The sequence below is a fragment of the Microcaecilia unicolor genome, chromosome 4 (assembly GCF_901765095.1).
Source record: "Microcaecilia unicolor chromosome 4, aMicUni1.1, whole genome shotgun sequence".
In the NCBI taxonomy this organism is placed as follows: Eukaryota; Metazoa; Chordata; class Amphibia; order Gymnophiona; family Siphonopidae; genus Microcaecilia; species Microcaecilia unicolor.
In genome coordinates this window covers 14420859-14435351 of record NC_044034.1, presented here as the reverse complement: position 1 = coordinate 14435351, position 14493 = coordinate 14420859, and the positions used below count along the sequence as shown (strand labels likewise).

At 49.7% G+C, this 14493-nt stretch overlaps 1 pseudogene; it reads right to left on the bottom strand.

The window, feature by feature from the left end:
* Positions 1 to 1620: 1620 nt before the first annotated feature.
* LOC115468213 lies at positions 1621 to 14173 on the bottom strand (annotated as a pseudogene).
* Positions 14174 to 14493: the final 320 nt, after the last annotated feature.

Here is a 14493-nt window from a genome sequence, read left to right as displayed (position 1 = left end):
CTCTTGTACTCGCCATCTTTCATGTGGCCTACAAGGGCTAAAGCCTGCACCTATATGGCTGTACGCACTACCGTTAATTGTTGGAAGCGGGGCAGGGGCATGGGCTGAGAAGGGGTAGATAGGGCAGAGCAAGGGCAGTGGCAAAATGGCTAGCTCTAATTCAAGGCTCCCCAGTGGCGTAGCCAGACAACAGATTTTGAGTGGGCCTAGGCAAGAATTGGGTGGGCACCAAGTGTTCTCTCCCCTCCCCCCCCCCCAAAAAATTATCTCAGCTGGTGGGAAAACGCTTCTTTCCACCATGCACTGAAAACTGAGCATGCCCAGGTGTCGTGGAGAGTAGCATTTTCGTTACCATCAGGGGAAAATCTTCAGCTGGCGGAGCTTGGGGTTCCTACCAGTTACCACTAAACATGCGCTACTGTTGGGTGGGCCTGAGCCATAAATGGGTGGGCCCTGGCCCACCCAAGCCCACCTGTGGCTACGCCACTGCCAAACACATCATGATGGTGAACTCCAAGCCAGTAGGGGCTTCAGTGTATCCATAGTGAATATATAAGAGATATATTTGCATATGCAGATTTTTCCAATGCAAATTCATTGTGAATAATCTGAAAACCTGACTGGCTGAGTGGTCCCCAGCACTGGGTCATTTTTATCCTATATTCTCCATAATGCAGGGGGACCCAGGAAAGAAGGAGAACCCAACAGCCCAGCATCCACTGTCCTGGAAATTACAGCTGATCAGAGCAAATGGTATCAATATCATGAAAAATCCGCATGAGCCCTGCCAATGACCTTACCGCCAGCCATCTACAGATCACCAGGGGCTGGGGCTGAAAATATGCACCACTACTGGATTTGGGACTAGAACCAGCCATGTGACATTTGGCCTGGACAAGAGATAAATTAGGGGGCGAGTAGGATGCAGGAATGTGCCATGGGAAGGAAGGTACCAGTGGGCCAGTTCCTAGGTCACAGAAAGTGAGTGAGGGAAGGTCATGGGCAGAAGGGATCAGGAGAGGCCTGGGAATAGGGCACATGGTAGTGTAGGGGTGACGGAACCAGGAAACGGGCCATTAGGGCAGGAAACAGGTCAGAGGTGGAAACTGGCCATGGGACGAGGGTGGGAGGGTGAGGAAGAGGACTGAACCATGATAGGAGGAGGGGGGAGATGAGAGCCCAGGAACGGGTCACAGCAGATAAAAGGAGAGAAGGTAAGGGCCCTCCATGCCAACTCAACAGAGGGCACCTCCCTCCTGTTCCCCAATCAAGGAAGGTGACCCTTCTCCTCTGCTATGAGGGTGCGCTGAAAAATGTTTGAGGGCACATAATTTGAATTTATACTATAGGCCTATATGACAGATTTGGGAAGTCCCGTTCTAATGTACAGAAATGACAAAGCTCATTTCCTTCAGGTTTAACATCAAAGGGCTGCTCAAATATTCTGAACTTAATGATGTAGTTGTGATCAAGAAAGAAACCGACACATTCCTACATTAACTAATAACATGAAATGGGTCACTGCTCTGGTGCTGACAGAACGAAAAGTCCACTTTTCAACAGAAGGCGAGATTTGGGCCCTATCACCCCAGTATCCGCACTCCTTCCTCCATTCCCTCCCTAGCACTGCACCTTCCGCACAAGCCTGCTGAATTTTCTCAGCTCCTTCTCGCCTCGTTGCCACTTCCTCAGCCACGAGATGACCAGCTTGCCGGCCACCTGGTGGCCCAGTACCAGGAAGGTGGCTCCTTGGTCTTTGAGCTCCTCGCAGGTGCAGGAGTCGCCATCCGTCAGCCAGAGAATGGTCTTCCCCAGCTCCTCCTCGACCAGCCTTCGTACTTGTACAGAGTCCTGCTCTTCATCTCTGGCGTCACCTTTAAGTGTCCTCCTCACTGGACGTGGAGCGAATGCTCATTTTCAGGGCCTGCAGAAGACAGAAAACCCCAACAGCAAATCAGGTCGCATTTTGCCTTCTGGCGATAGCAGTCTTTGCTAGGGTATATACACTTCCCTTGACACTTGGCACACTTAAATGTACCGAATTCAGAAGTGGCAGCTCAAGTATCTTAAGTGTTATTCTCCCATATATGCAAGGGGAGCGTTTAAGTTTCAACATTTTATTGACGACAATCCAAAGTAAACACTTATACAAAGATGAAGATTATTGAAGAATATCATTTGTCATCAAACTTTTAACCATTTATCCTCCCACCCCTAATTGATTAGTATATAACAAGTTCCTGAAGGGTAAGATATTAACATAGTGAATGACGGTAGATAAAGACCTGTATGGTCCATCCAGTCTGCCTGACAAGATAAACTCATTCTACATGGTATACCGTAGAAGTCTGCCCAGCACTGTTCTTGCACTAAAAGTTCTGAAGATTCTATAATCCTAAGAGTTACAAGATTCTGGAATCCCAGTTAGTAACAAATTCCATGTAGAACCTCAAAAAGTAACATAGTAACATAGAGGTAACACACTAAATGACAGCAGATAAAGACCTCACGGTCCATCCAGTCTGCCAACAAGATAAACTATTTTACATGGTATGTGATACTTTATATGTATACCCGAGTTTGATTTATCCTTGCCATTCTCAGGGCACAGACCGTAGAAGTCTGCCCAGCACTGTTCTTGCACCTAAAAGTTCTGAAGATTCTGGAATCCTAAGAGTTACAAGATTCTGGAATCCCAGTTAGTAACAACATTCCATGTAGAACCTCAAAAAGTAACATAGTAACATAGAGTAACACACTAAATGACAAGCAGATAAAGACCTCACGGTCCATCCAGTCTGCCTGACAAGATAAACTCATTTTACATGGTATGTGATACTTTATATGTATACCCGAGTTTGATTTATCCTTGCCATTCTCAGGGCACAGACCGTAGTAGTCTGCCCAGCACTGTTCTTGCACTAAAAGTTCTGAAGATTCTGGAATCCTAAGAGTTACAAGATTCTGGAATCCCAGTTAGTAACAACATTCCATGTAGAACCCCAAAAAGTAACATAGTAACATAGAGTAACACACTAAATGACAGCAGATAAAGACCTCACGGTCCATCCAGTCTGCCCAACAAGATAAACTCATTTTACATGGTATGTGATACTTTATACCCGAGTTTGATTTGTCCCTGCCTTTCTCAGGGCACAGACCGTAGAAGTCTACCCAGCACTGTTCCTATACTGAAAGTTCTGAAGATTCTGGAATCCTAAAGAGTTACAAGATTCCGGAATCCCAATGAGTAGCAACATAATAACATAGTAAATGATGGCAGATAAAGACCTTATGGTCCATCCAGTCTGCCCAACAGATTAAACTCAGTTTACATGGTTTGTGATACTTTATACCCGAGTTTGATTTGTCCTTGCCATTCTCAGGCCACAGACCGTAGAAGTCTGCTCAGCACTGTTCTTGTACTAAGTTCTGAAGCTAACGTCAAAGCCCCTTAAAATTTACACTCCAGCCCATCCTATATTTATTTATTTATTTAGATTTTGCTCACACCTTTTTCAGTAGTAGCTCAAGGTGAGTTACATTCAAGTACACTGGATATTTCTCTGTCCCAGGAGGGCTCAAAATCTAAGTTTGTATCTGAGGCAATGGAGTGCATAAGCCAGTAAACCCAAACCTGGTCCTGGAGGCCCCCCCCCAGCACGTCAGGTTTTCAGGGTATCCACAGTTAATATTCACGAGAGAGATTTGCATATACTCCCCCACTGCATACAAATCTCAATCATGCATATTCATTATGGATATCCTGAAAACCTGACTGGTTGGGGGGCCTCCGGCAGTGGCGTACCAAGGGGGGGGCGGTCCGCCCCGGGTGCACGCCGCTGGGGGGGGGTGCCGCGCGCCTGTCGGCTCTTCATTTTCATGCTCCCTCTGCCCTGGAACAGGTTACTTCTTGTTCGGGGGCAGAGGGAGCATGAAAACAAAGAGCCGGCAGGCGCGCGGCACCCCCCCCCCCAGCGGCATGCACCCGGGGGGGGGTTCTTTCGCCAGGGGATCAGGGTTTCTTTCACCGGGGGGGGGGGGGGCGTCGCGCTGTTCCGGGGGGGGGGGGGGTGCTGCACCCAGGGGGCGGGGCACATCGACAATCCGCCCCGGGTGTCAGGCCCCCTAGGAACGCCACTGGCCTCCAGGACCAGGTTTGGATGGCTTCCTAAAGGAAAAGTCCATAGACCTTTATTAAAATGGACTTGGGGATAATCCACTGCTTATTTCTAGGATAAGCAACATAAAATGTATTGTACTGTTTTGGGACCTTGCCAGGTACTTGTAACCTGGATTGGCCACTGTTGGAAACAGGATGCGGGGCTTGATGGACCTTCAGTCTGTCACAGTACGGCAATACTTATGTACTTATGTGTTGGAAGCCTCATTGTTTATCAGCTCACTAGCGGTGAGTGAGTGGATTATCTCATTTTTCTGCTGAACTGTCCAGTGGGATGAGGAGATGTGTGTACTAGATTTCTACATTGCAATCTTGTAGACCTGGAAACTGTGGAAGACATCCCTGAGCAGTTCTGGAATGCACTTCCAGGGTCTGGGTTTCAACGGATGGAGATTGCCTGCAAAATGCTGCCTCTTTAAAGAGGTTGTTCACTTCACTTTGAGGCCCTTTCACCAGGGCCGCCAAGAGACTGGGCTGGGCCTGGGGTAGGGCCTGGGGTAAGGCCTGGGGTAAGGCCGCCCCCGGGGCCCCGCCACCATCACCGCCACCCCCCCTGAGGTTGTTGTCGTTGCCGCCCCCCCTCCGTCCACCCCCTCCGTCCACCACTGGGCCGGGCCCCCCTGAATTCAAATCATAGCGCCTCACCTCGATCTCGCTCCGTGTGAAAGAAGCGCAGGAGCGGCAGTCTGCAGATCGCCTCCCTTCGGGCCTTCCCTCCTTGTGTCCCGCTCTCACGCAAGTTACAGCAGACGAGGGCGGGACACAAGGAGGGAAGGCCTGAAGGGAGGCGATCTGCAGACTGCCGCTGCTGCACTTCTTTCACAAGGAGCGAGGTCGAGGTGTGGCGCTATGATTTGAATTCAGGGGGGTCCGGCCTGGTGGTGGATGGAGGGAGGTGGGGGGAGGGGACTGCGGCACCGGGCCCCCCTGAATTTTGTCCCCCCTCTTTTTGAGGACATGTCCGGGCAACCGGGCGGGTTTTGCCAATCTGCCCATTTGTCCGGATTTCTGGACAAATGGGCAGGCTGGTGGGCGGCCTGTCCTATAGGATGGCCCGCCAGCCTGCCGGTTTTCCAGAAATCCGGACAAACGGGCAGATTTCTAGCCTCCCCTTCCTTACTACTGCCCTGGTGGTCTAGACCTCTTCCGCCTTCGGGGCAGGAAAGAGCCCCCTCTTTCCTGCCCGGAGCGCTGCCCTGCATACATCCTTCCTGTCTGTGATCATAGCGCCGATTCAAAATGGCTGCCGAGAGTTGAAGTGACCTTGCGAGACTTCAACTCTCGGTGGCCATTTTGAATCGGCGCCGAGATCACTAACAGGAAGTATGCATGCAGGGCAGCAGCACTCTGGGCAGGAAAGAGAGGGCTCTTTCCTGCCCTGAAGAGGTCACTAGACCACTAGGGCAGTAGTAAGGTAAGGGGAGGGGGTGACGGGGAGGGGGAGTGACGGGGTGTGTGACAGGGGGGAAGGGAAAATGTGATGGGGCGGAGCAAGAGCGTGAAAGAGGGTGGGGCATGAAAGGGGCGGGTGAGCGTGAAAGGGGGCGGGGCATTGTCCTCCTTTTTGGGGAACAAAATATGGTAACCCTAGATCTACCGCCAGGCTCCTGCAGTAGCCTGGTGGTACTTCCAGATTGGCGAGCAGGAATCCCGAGGTGGGCTTACTGCTGCTTAGTAACTGTAAAAGGGCCCCTTAGCATCAGCTGCAGACCACAGATAGGATTTTGAACCCTATCACCAGCAACTGGTTTCTTGGGTGGGGGGGGGGGGGGGGAGATGAAAGCTTCCTTTCTTATAAGCAAGATTGAGGTATAGTCCAATGAAATAATGTTATTTTATTCAAGGGAATGTACAGGTCCTTTTCACTTCATATGCAGAATTTTTTTTAATATAAGGAAGAATTTACCAAAGTCCTTGTTGCAAATGTTTTCTAGGAAATCCTTCTCGCTGTCCTCTTGGCCCTGGCAGGCGGCACATGGAGCTTCTGGCAAAGAATGAAAGAACAGCATTAGGAAGAGGGTTGGCACCAGAGGCTAAGGAACAGCTCAGAGCCTCAGACAAGGCCGCCGTGTCATGTGAGATGTTGGTTTTACCTGAATCATACACTCTCAGCCTCTGACATTAAAACCCACATGTTTTACCTCACTCATGCAGACTCACAGCTTAAAAATAAGGTCTGTGCATAGAGCCTCATCTTTACATTCTTGGTTCTAGAGAGAGTGGAGGAGTGGCCTAGTGGTTAGAGTGGTGGACTCTGGTCCTGAGGAGCTGAGTTCAATTCCCACTTCAGGCACAGGCAGCTCCTTGTGACTCTGGGCAAGTCACTTAACCCTCCATTGCCCCATGTAAGCCACATTGAACCTGCCATGAGTGGGAAAGGGCGGGGTACAAATGCAACAAAAATAAAATAGATACTATTGGAGATTCTACTTGGAATGTTGCTGCCGTCATCTACTATGTATGTTACTATTGGAGATTCTACATGGAATGTTGCTATTCCACTAGCAACATTCCATGTAGAAGGCTGTGCAGGCTTCTGTTTCTGTGAGTCTGATGTCCTGCACCAGCCTCACAGAAGCAGAAGCCTGCGTGGCCACATTGGTGATCTGCAAGGGCCGACTTCTACATAGAATGTTGCTAGTGGAATAGCAACATTCCATGTAGAATCTCCAATAGTAGCAACAGTGGAGGAGTGGCCTAGTGGTTAGAGTGGTGCACTCTGATCCTGAGGAACTGAGTTCAATTCCCACTTCAGGCACAGGCAGCTCCTTGTGACTCTGGGCAAGTCACTTAACTCTCCATTGCCCCATGTAAGCCGCATTGAGCCTGCCATGAGTGGGAAAGCACGGGGTACAAATGTAACTAAAATGATGATCCAGATTTTACTTTGATTGAAGGTTTCACTCCCTGAGAATGGATGTCATTAAATTTCCTCCTGTTCACAGGCTCCTTTGGAGGGTGCTGTGGGTCAGAACCAGGGATTTTTTTTGAGGGGGTACTGAGTACCGGCACCTTTTCCATTGTCTGCTAAGATTGAGCCATGGACCCCCAAGTTTTAATGAAAGAGCTCAGGCTCTACACACCAAATCTGCCTTGTCTTAGGTTCTGTGACTGGTTGCAGGGGGCCTGGCTATTGTGGGGTGGGTCCCTCAGTGATCACCCCACCCCTGAAGGGTGGCCTAGCACTTGAGTACCGGCACCTTTTTTGCTATGAAAAAACGCACTGGTCAGGACTGAGGTGAAGACATTGCTTTAGAGTCTAGTACTGAGAATGGGGTGAGGAAGAGGAGCTGAGGTCGGGATATGTGGGCTCCCAGGTCTGCTTTAAGGGTGTAGGACACAAGCAGAGCTGTGGCCAGTTTCAGCAGAGGCCACACAGAAGCAGGTTAGGGACAAGGTTTCTACTGGATATATTCAGAACAATTTAATTCAGTGTAACAAGACTAAGTTGTACACGGAAGGAAAATAGAGAAATACAATTTATTATTAACTGGTGCCAAGGATGCTTTTGTAATAAGAGAGTTGCTGGCTTGGGAAGGGGTTTGCTAACCTTCTGTCTATAGCCCCCATCCCCCGCCACTACACCTACCAAAATCTTACTGCTCCTCATGCTCTGCTTCCCTCCTAACCTTCCCACGGAGCAGCTGCCACAGCATGGGTTTGGCAGGATGAGCTCCGCCAGCCACCATAGCACAGGCCAAGTGAGGAGCAGCCTCCTCCTTCAGTCACGGACAGGTCAATACCCCCCCCCCCCCTGCCACCCCAGCCCTGCACCACTGGTATTTTTTTAAACTCGAAGGAAGAGTCAGACCACAAGCTTGGAAAATGCTCCTGGTGTCTCAAATAGGTGGCTTTTGAAATGTGGCAAATTCATGAAAGTGAATTTGCTTTGGTTCAGAAAAGTTCTGGCCCAGCAGATTTCTTTCTTTCTTTATTGCACTTGTAGCCCACATTTTCCCACCTATTTGCAGGCTCAATGTGGCTTCGCCATTCCAGGGTACAAGATACAATTGGTGTTACAAAGAGATCAAGGATGACAAAGAAGAACTAAGCAAACAATTATGAAAAGAAGACATTCAGAATAAGGGTGGAGGGGTGAAGTGTTATAAAGCCTGACACACACATAGTAACATAGTACCATAGTAGATGACGGCAGAAAAAGACCTGCACGGTCCATCCAGTCTGCCCAACAAGATAACTCATATTTGCTACTTTTTGTGTATACCCTACTTTGATTTGTACCTGTGCTCTTAAGTCTGCTCAGCACTATCCTCGCCTCCAAACCACCAGTCCTGCCTCCCAACCACCAGCTCTGGCACAGACCCTATAAGTCTGCCCAGCACTATCCCCGCCTCCCAACTACCAGTCCCGCCTCCTACCACCAGCTCTGGCACAGACCGTATAAGTCTGCCCAGCACTATCCCTGCCTCCCACCACCGGCTCTGGCACAGACCGTATAAGTCTGCCCAGCACTAGTCCCGCCTCCCAACCACCAGCCCCAGCACAGACCGTATAAGTCTGCCCAGCACCATCCCCACCTCCCGCCACCGGCTCTGCCACCCAATCTCGTCTAAGCTCCTTAGGATCCATTCCTTCTGAACAGGATTCCTTTATGTTTATCCCACGCGTGTTTGAATTCCGTTACCGTTTTCATCTCCACCACCTCCTGCGGGAGGGCATTCCAAGCATCCACCACTCTCTCCATGAAAAAATACTTCCTGACATTTTTCTTGAGTCTACCCCCTTCAATCTCATTTCATGTCCTCTCGTTCTACCGCCTTTGCATCTCCGGAAAAGTTTTGTTTGCAGATTAATACCTTTCAAATATTTGAACGTCTGTATCATATCACCCCTGTTTCTCCTTTCCTCCAGAGTATACGTGTTCAGGTCCGCAAGTCTCTCCTCATACGTCTTGTAACGCAAATCCCATACCATTCTCGTAGCTTTTCTTTGCACACCTACCTCATCAGACCACAATATAACCTTGTACCTGTTATCAACTGACTTGGCAAAGGCCATTACGCTACTATGTAAGCCACATTGAGCCTGCAAATAGGTGGGAAAATGTGGGATACAAATGCAACAAATAAATAAATTTCTGATCACCCCCATCCTGGTGCATTATGAGACTGGCAACACTGATCAACTTTCGGAAATCACTAAAGACTTTCCTTTTTAATAGGACTTACCACACTAATCAATAATAGGTAATCTAGCATTTCAATACTTACTTGAAAATCTGTTTGTTTTCTGATTTATTGAATTGATTATATCCATTATATTATATCTGTTCTTTTGTCACTAATTGTTAATTCCACTCTTGAAAGATGCTTGTAATGATAACTATTGTAAGCCACATTGAGTCTGGAAATAGGTGGAAAAATGTGGGATACAAATGAAATTAAAAAAAAAAAATGTAAATGGGCAGGATCAGGCACTACACATCCCAGACTGCTTTGGGATATAAGTTCAAAACCAGGAGTGGACCGAAATCTACAGCCTGGACCTGGGTAACTTGGCATCTCTGGATTTTGATGAAGGCTCAAATAGACACAGTATTTGGGGGGGGGGGGAGGGGGCTCTGGCTTTGCATGCTGAAACAGGACAAGATCCTCCTTTTCAATATAAAGTCTGAATTTTTGGCTGAGCTCTAATAAAACAGTGGTGGAACCAGGGGCGTAGCCAGACAGCCAATTTTGGGTGGGCCTGAGTCCAAGGTGGGTGGGCATGGAATTCATGGCCTCCCCCCCTGTCCCTAGGCCCCTTCTGCTCTGCTCTTCATCCCTCCCTCCACCTGCAAGCCCACAATATTAAATACCTGAGCAGGAGGGGATCTACAAACTCCGCCAGATAAAGATTTCCTCCTGCGCAGTCAGCACTCTTCCAAACAAGCCAGCAGCACTTTCCTTGAGCTGATGCCACGGCCAGCAGGATGTGCATGCATGAAAACTAAGCATGTGAAGAGGGGCTGGTGTTGGTTTCAGCTCCAGGCAAGTGATGCCAGCTGCCGTTTGCAAGAGCACTGGCTGCCTGAGAAGGAGGAAATCTTCAGCTGACGGGGTTTCAGGACCTCTGCAAGCCATAGCAAGAGCGCACAGTTTTGGGTGGGCCAGAGTCCAAATAGGGTGGGCCCTGGCCCACCCGGGCCCACCCATGGCTATGCCACTGCGTGGAATGTCTGTGACAGAATCCATCATAATCGGTTTCTGCATTTATTGAATCCGTCCATCTAGGGGTGCAATGGCTTTCCTCACAGTGGGTTGATCAGAATGAGGACCAACCACAGACGTGAGATTTACACTCTAAACAGTCTCAGGTTGTTCTATTGGCTAAAGTAAAAAAGGTCTAGACAGTATGAGGCAGGGCTTGTCCAGTTCCTTGCCTGCTTTGATGTGGGGGAAGTGGGGTAAACTGGATATCTCTTACCCAGGGGCGTAGCCAGACCTCGGCGGGAGGGGGGTCCACAGCCCGAGGTGGGGGGAGCACATTTTAGCCCGCTTCCCCCAGCCGCCGATCCTCCTCCGCCACTTTCGACCCCTCACCGCCAACCTTCCTCCGCCGCAAGGTACCTTTGCTGGCGGGGATCCCCAACCCCAGCCAGCTGAAGTCTTCTTGAGCGCCGGTCTCCGGCGTGTTCGCTGATCTGTTTCTGTCAGTCCTGACTCCTGATGTCCTGCATGCACGTCCTGTATGTAGCCCCATGCAGGACGTCAGGAGTCAGGACTCACACAAACAAATCAGTGAACGTGTCGGAGACCAGTGCTGTAGAAGACTTCTGCTGGCGGGAGTTAGGGACCCCCGCCAGCAAAGGTACATGGCAGTGGCAGGGGAGGGTCGGCGGCAGCGGCAGGAGGGGGGGGGGGGTCGAAAGTAGAGGGGGCCAGGGCTAAATCTGTGGGGGCCCATGCCCCCGTGGCCCCACCTAGCTACGCCCCTGCTCTTACCTATCAATGTAGTAAGGCTGACCCCGAGAGAGGGAGAGGGAGGGGAGAGAGAGGGAGGGAGAGGGGAGAGAGAGGGAGGGGGAGATCGAGTCCCCTAACTGCCAGTAGGCAGAGTTGAATTTCACAACAGGCAGACTAGTCAACTGCATAGAGCAGCTGAGGTGGCTACCCTCCCTCCTCCCCCCCCCCCCCTTCACCTCCAGAAGTCTTCCCTGTCATGGAAGTGCTGATCCCGCATGGCAAAATGCTGGTTTTAGGCTAGACACCTGATGCAACATTGAGGGGGGCTCCTCTGGTCTAACTTGTGAGTTTGAAAGGGGGGCCAGCCCCCCCTGTTGCACGGAGGCAGGTAACTGTCTCAACGCCTAGAGGTGGTTATAGGGTTATATCCTCTACTGTTTAAGAAAAATTTACCTGCAGAGTCTTGTGTCTCCTTTTTCCAAATAAAACAATGCAGTGCAGTGATGTCATTTTTCTGCCAAACTAAGCCACTCTGGCAATTCCTCTGCCACAAAGTGGAATAACACGCCCTACAGGATGGGCAGTAAAACTGCCCTTCTCCTTTTAGATTGCAATATGGGACTGCATTTACAGGGTTCTCTGCTCACAGTGTCTTTTTTGTCTAACTGAGACACCCTAAACACTGCCTGGACTTCAGTCTCCACATGTAACTGATAAGATCGGTCATATGTTCCCCGGTCTCAAATTTCCTTCCAGCTTTTTATTGGCTTCTCAGCAGCAGTGTCAGCCCTAGATAAGGCTTTTGCATAGGAGCTGGCTTTGTGGGTGAATGAGCACCCCCGATATTGAGAAAATTCCTTGTATGTGTCCAGGCAAAGGTTATATCCATTCCCCAATCATTTTGAAAAGTTGGCTCCCCTGTTTGTAGTCATCCATTTAGACTCACCCAAAGACTTTTCAAGGCTCTGCCCCCCCCCCCCCCCTGTTATATCTAACACTAAAGTAGTGAGTTACAGTGCCAGCCGTGTGCAGGGTGCAGTAAAATAAAACATACAGAGGGAAAATGAATTTGGCGAGGGTACCTGAGAGTTGAGGAAGCCTAGACGCTGAATCACATGGGTTTTAAAGAGCCAAAAGGGAGAAGGCACAAGGCAGCTAGCCGAGGTCTGTCAAGCTTCCAAGAGAAGGTCAACTAACATGACCCTGCCACAAGGCTCTGACATAATTCTTAGCCAGTGATTGTGGTGCTGCTGCTGGTGATGGGGTCCTGCTGTGTTACTATGCTAAAAGTTATAATGAGATGTACAAAACAAACGCTATGCCACTATCCCTGGACTGACAGGGATAGTGGAGGAGGAGTGGAGGAGTGGCCTAGTGGTTAGGGTGGTGGACTTTGGTCCTGAGGAACTGAGTTGGATTCCCACTTCAGGCACAGGCAGCTCCTTGTGACTCTGGGCAAGTCACTTAACCCTCCATTGCCCCATGTAAGCCGCATTGAGCCTGCCATGAGTGGGAAAGCGCAGGGTACAAATGTAACAAAAATAAAATAGATACTATTGGAGATTCTACATGGAATGTTACTACTATTTGAGATTCTACATGGAATTGCTATTCCACTAGCAACATTCCATGTAGAAGGCTGTGCAGGCTTCTGTTTCTGTGAGTCTGACGTCAGACTCACAGAAGCAGAAGCCTGCGCGGCCACATTGGTGATCTGCAAGGGCCGACTTCTACATGGAATGTTGCTAGTGGAATAGCCACATTCCATGTAGAATCTCAAATAGTAGTAACAGTGGAGGAGTGGCCTAGTGGTTAGGGTGGTGGACTTTGGTCCTGAGGAACTGAGTTGGATTCCCACTTCAGGCACAGGCAGCTCCTTGTGACTCTGGGCAAGTCACTTAACCCTCCATTGCCCCATGTAAGCCGCATTGAGCCTGCCATGAGTGGGAAAGCGCAGGGTACAAATGTAACAAAAATAAAATAGATACTATTGGAGATTCTACATGGAATGTTACTACTATTTGAGATTCTACATGGAATTGCTATTCCACTAGCAACATTCCATGTAGAAGGCTGTGCAGGCTTCTGTTTCTGTGAGTCTGACGTCAGACTCACAGAAGCAGAAGCCTGCGCGGCCACATTGGTGATCTGCAAGGGCCGACTTCTACATGGAATGTTGCTAGTGGAATAGCCACATTCCATGTAGAATCTCAAATAGTAGTAACAGTGGAGGAGTGGCCTAGTGGTTAGGGTGGTGGATTTTGGTCCTGAGGAACTGAGTTTGATTCCCACTTCAGGCACAGGCAGATCCTTGTGACTCTGGGCAAGTCACTTAACCCTCCATTGCCCCAGGTACAAATAAGTACTTGTATACAATATGTAAGCCGCATTGAGCCTGCCATGAGTGGGAAAGCGCGGGGTACAAATGTAACAAAAAAAACCCCAAAAACAGGAGGACCGAACTCAAGTAACCACAAAAAATTGATTTGACCATCTGTTTTCATCAATAGCTAGCCCTTTTGGCTAGCAAAGTTTCAGAAGGCTCTCTGTAACCCAAGAGCTTCCTTTTCTCCGACTGCACCATTCACTCACCTTCTACCACGGCCTGAAGTTTATTCCCAGCAGCCACAGGAGGGACGCAGAGCTCATTCTCCAAGGGAAACTGGGTGCAGTTAAACATCGCTGGCCACGGGAAGCCAAAGGCTGCCATGACGGGGGTGCAGCCATCCCTCACCTCCTGGCAGAGGGACCTGCAGGGATACACAGCTTCTTCCAGCTCCAGAAGGCACACCGGAGCAAAGAGGGAACAGAGGAACTTCTTGGTCTCCTGGTGGCATTGCTTGGTGAGTAGGGGCATCCAGGAGCCAGCTTGCTGCAGTACCTCCTTCATAGTCTCATGCCCCAAGAGGTTGGGCAGCCTCATGTTACTGTAGCCCACCCCGTGGCAGAGGATCATACTGCTGGGGATAGCTTTGCAGCTGCTCTTCCTGGTGCTGAGATGGGTCAGGATGAAGGGAGAAATGGCCGCCTGGGAGAGGAGGCTCCCCAGCAGTAGCCAGCCAAAGGAGCTCAATGTAAACCCCATCTTTTGCAGGAAGAGGGGAAGGGTACAACAGTCAGATTATATGAAGGCCCTTTGAGGTCACTGGTAATATCAAGGAGACTTGAAGAGACAAGCTCCTTACACTAGGTGACCAGTTCATTCAATCCTTGCCCTTCTACTCTGGGATCAGAGGTCAAAATTTGCAGATCCAGCAGTGCAGGTCCTTGAGTCACCTGCTGAGCCTGTCGAATGATGCTGGATTCTTGAATTCCTTATGGAAATGGTCCTGTAGAGACTCCCTGTGCAGTGATGGTAAAGGACCTCTTTAGTATCTCTCTGTGCAGTGAAGTTGATCTCTGTCC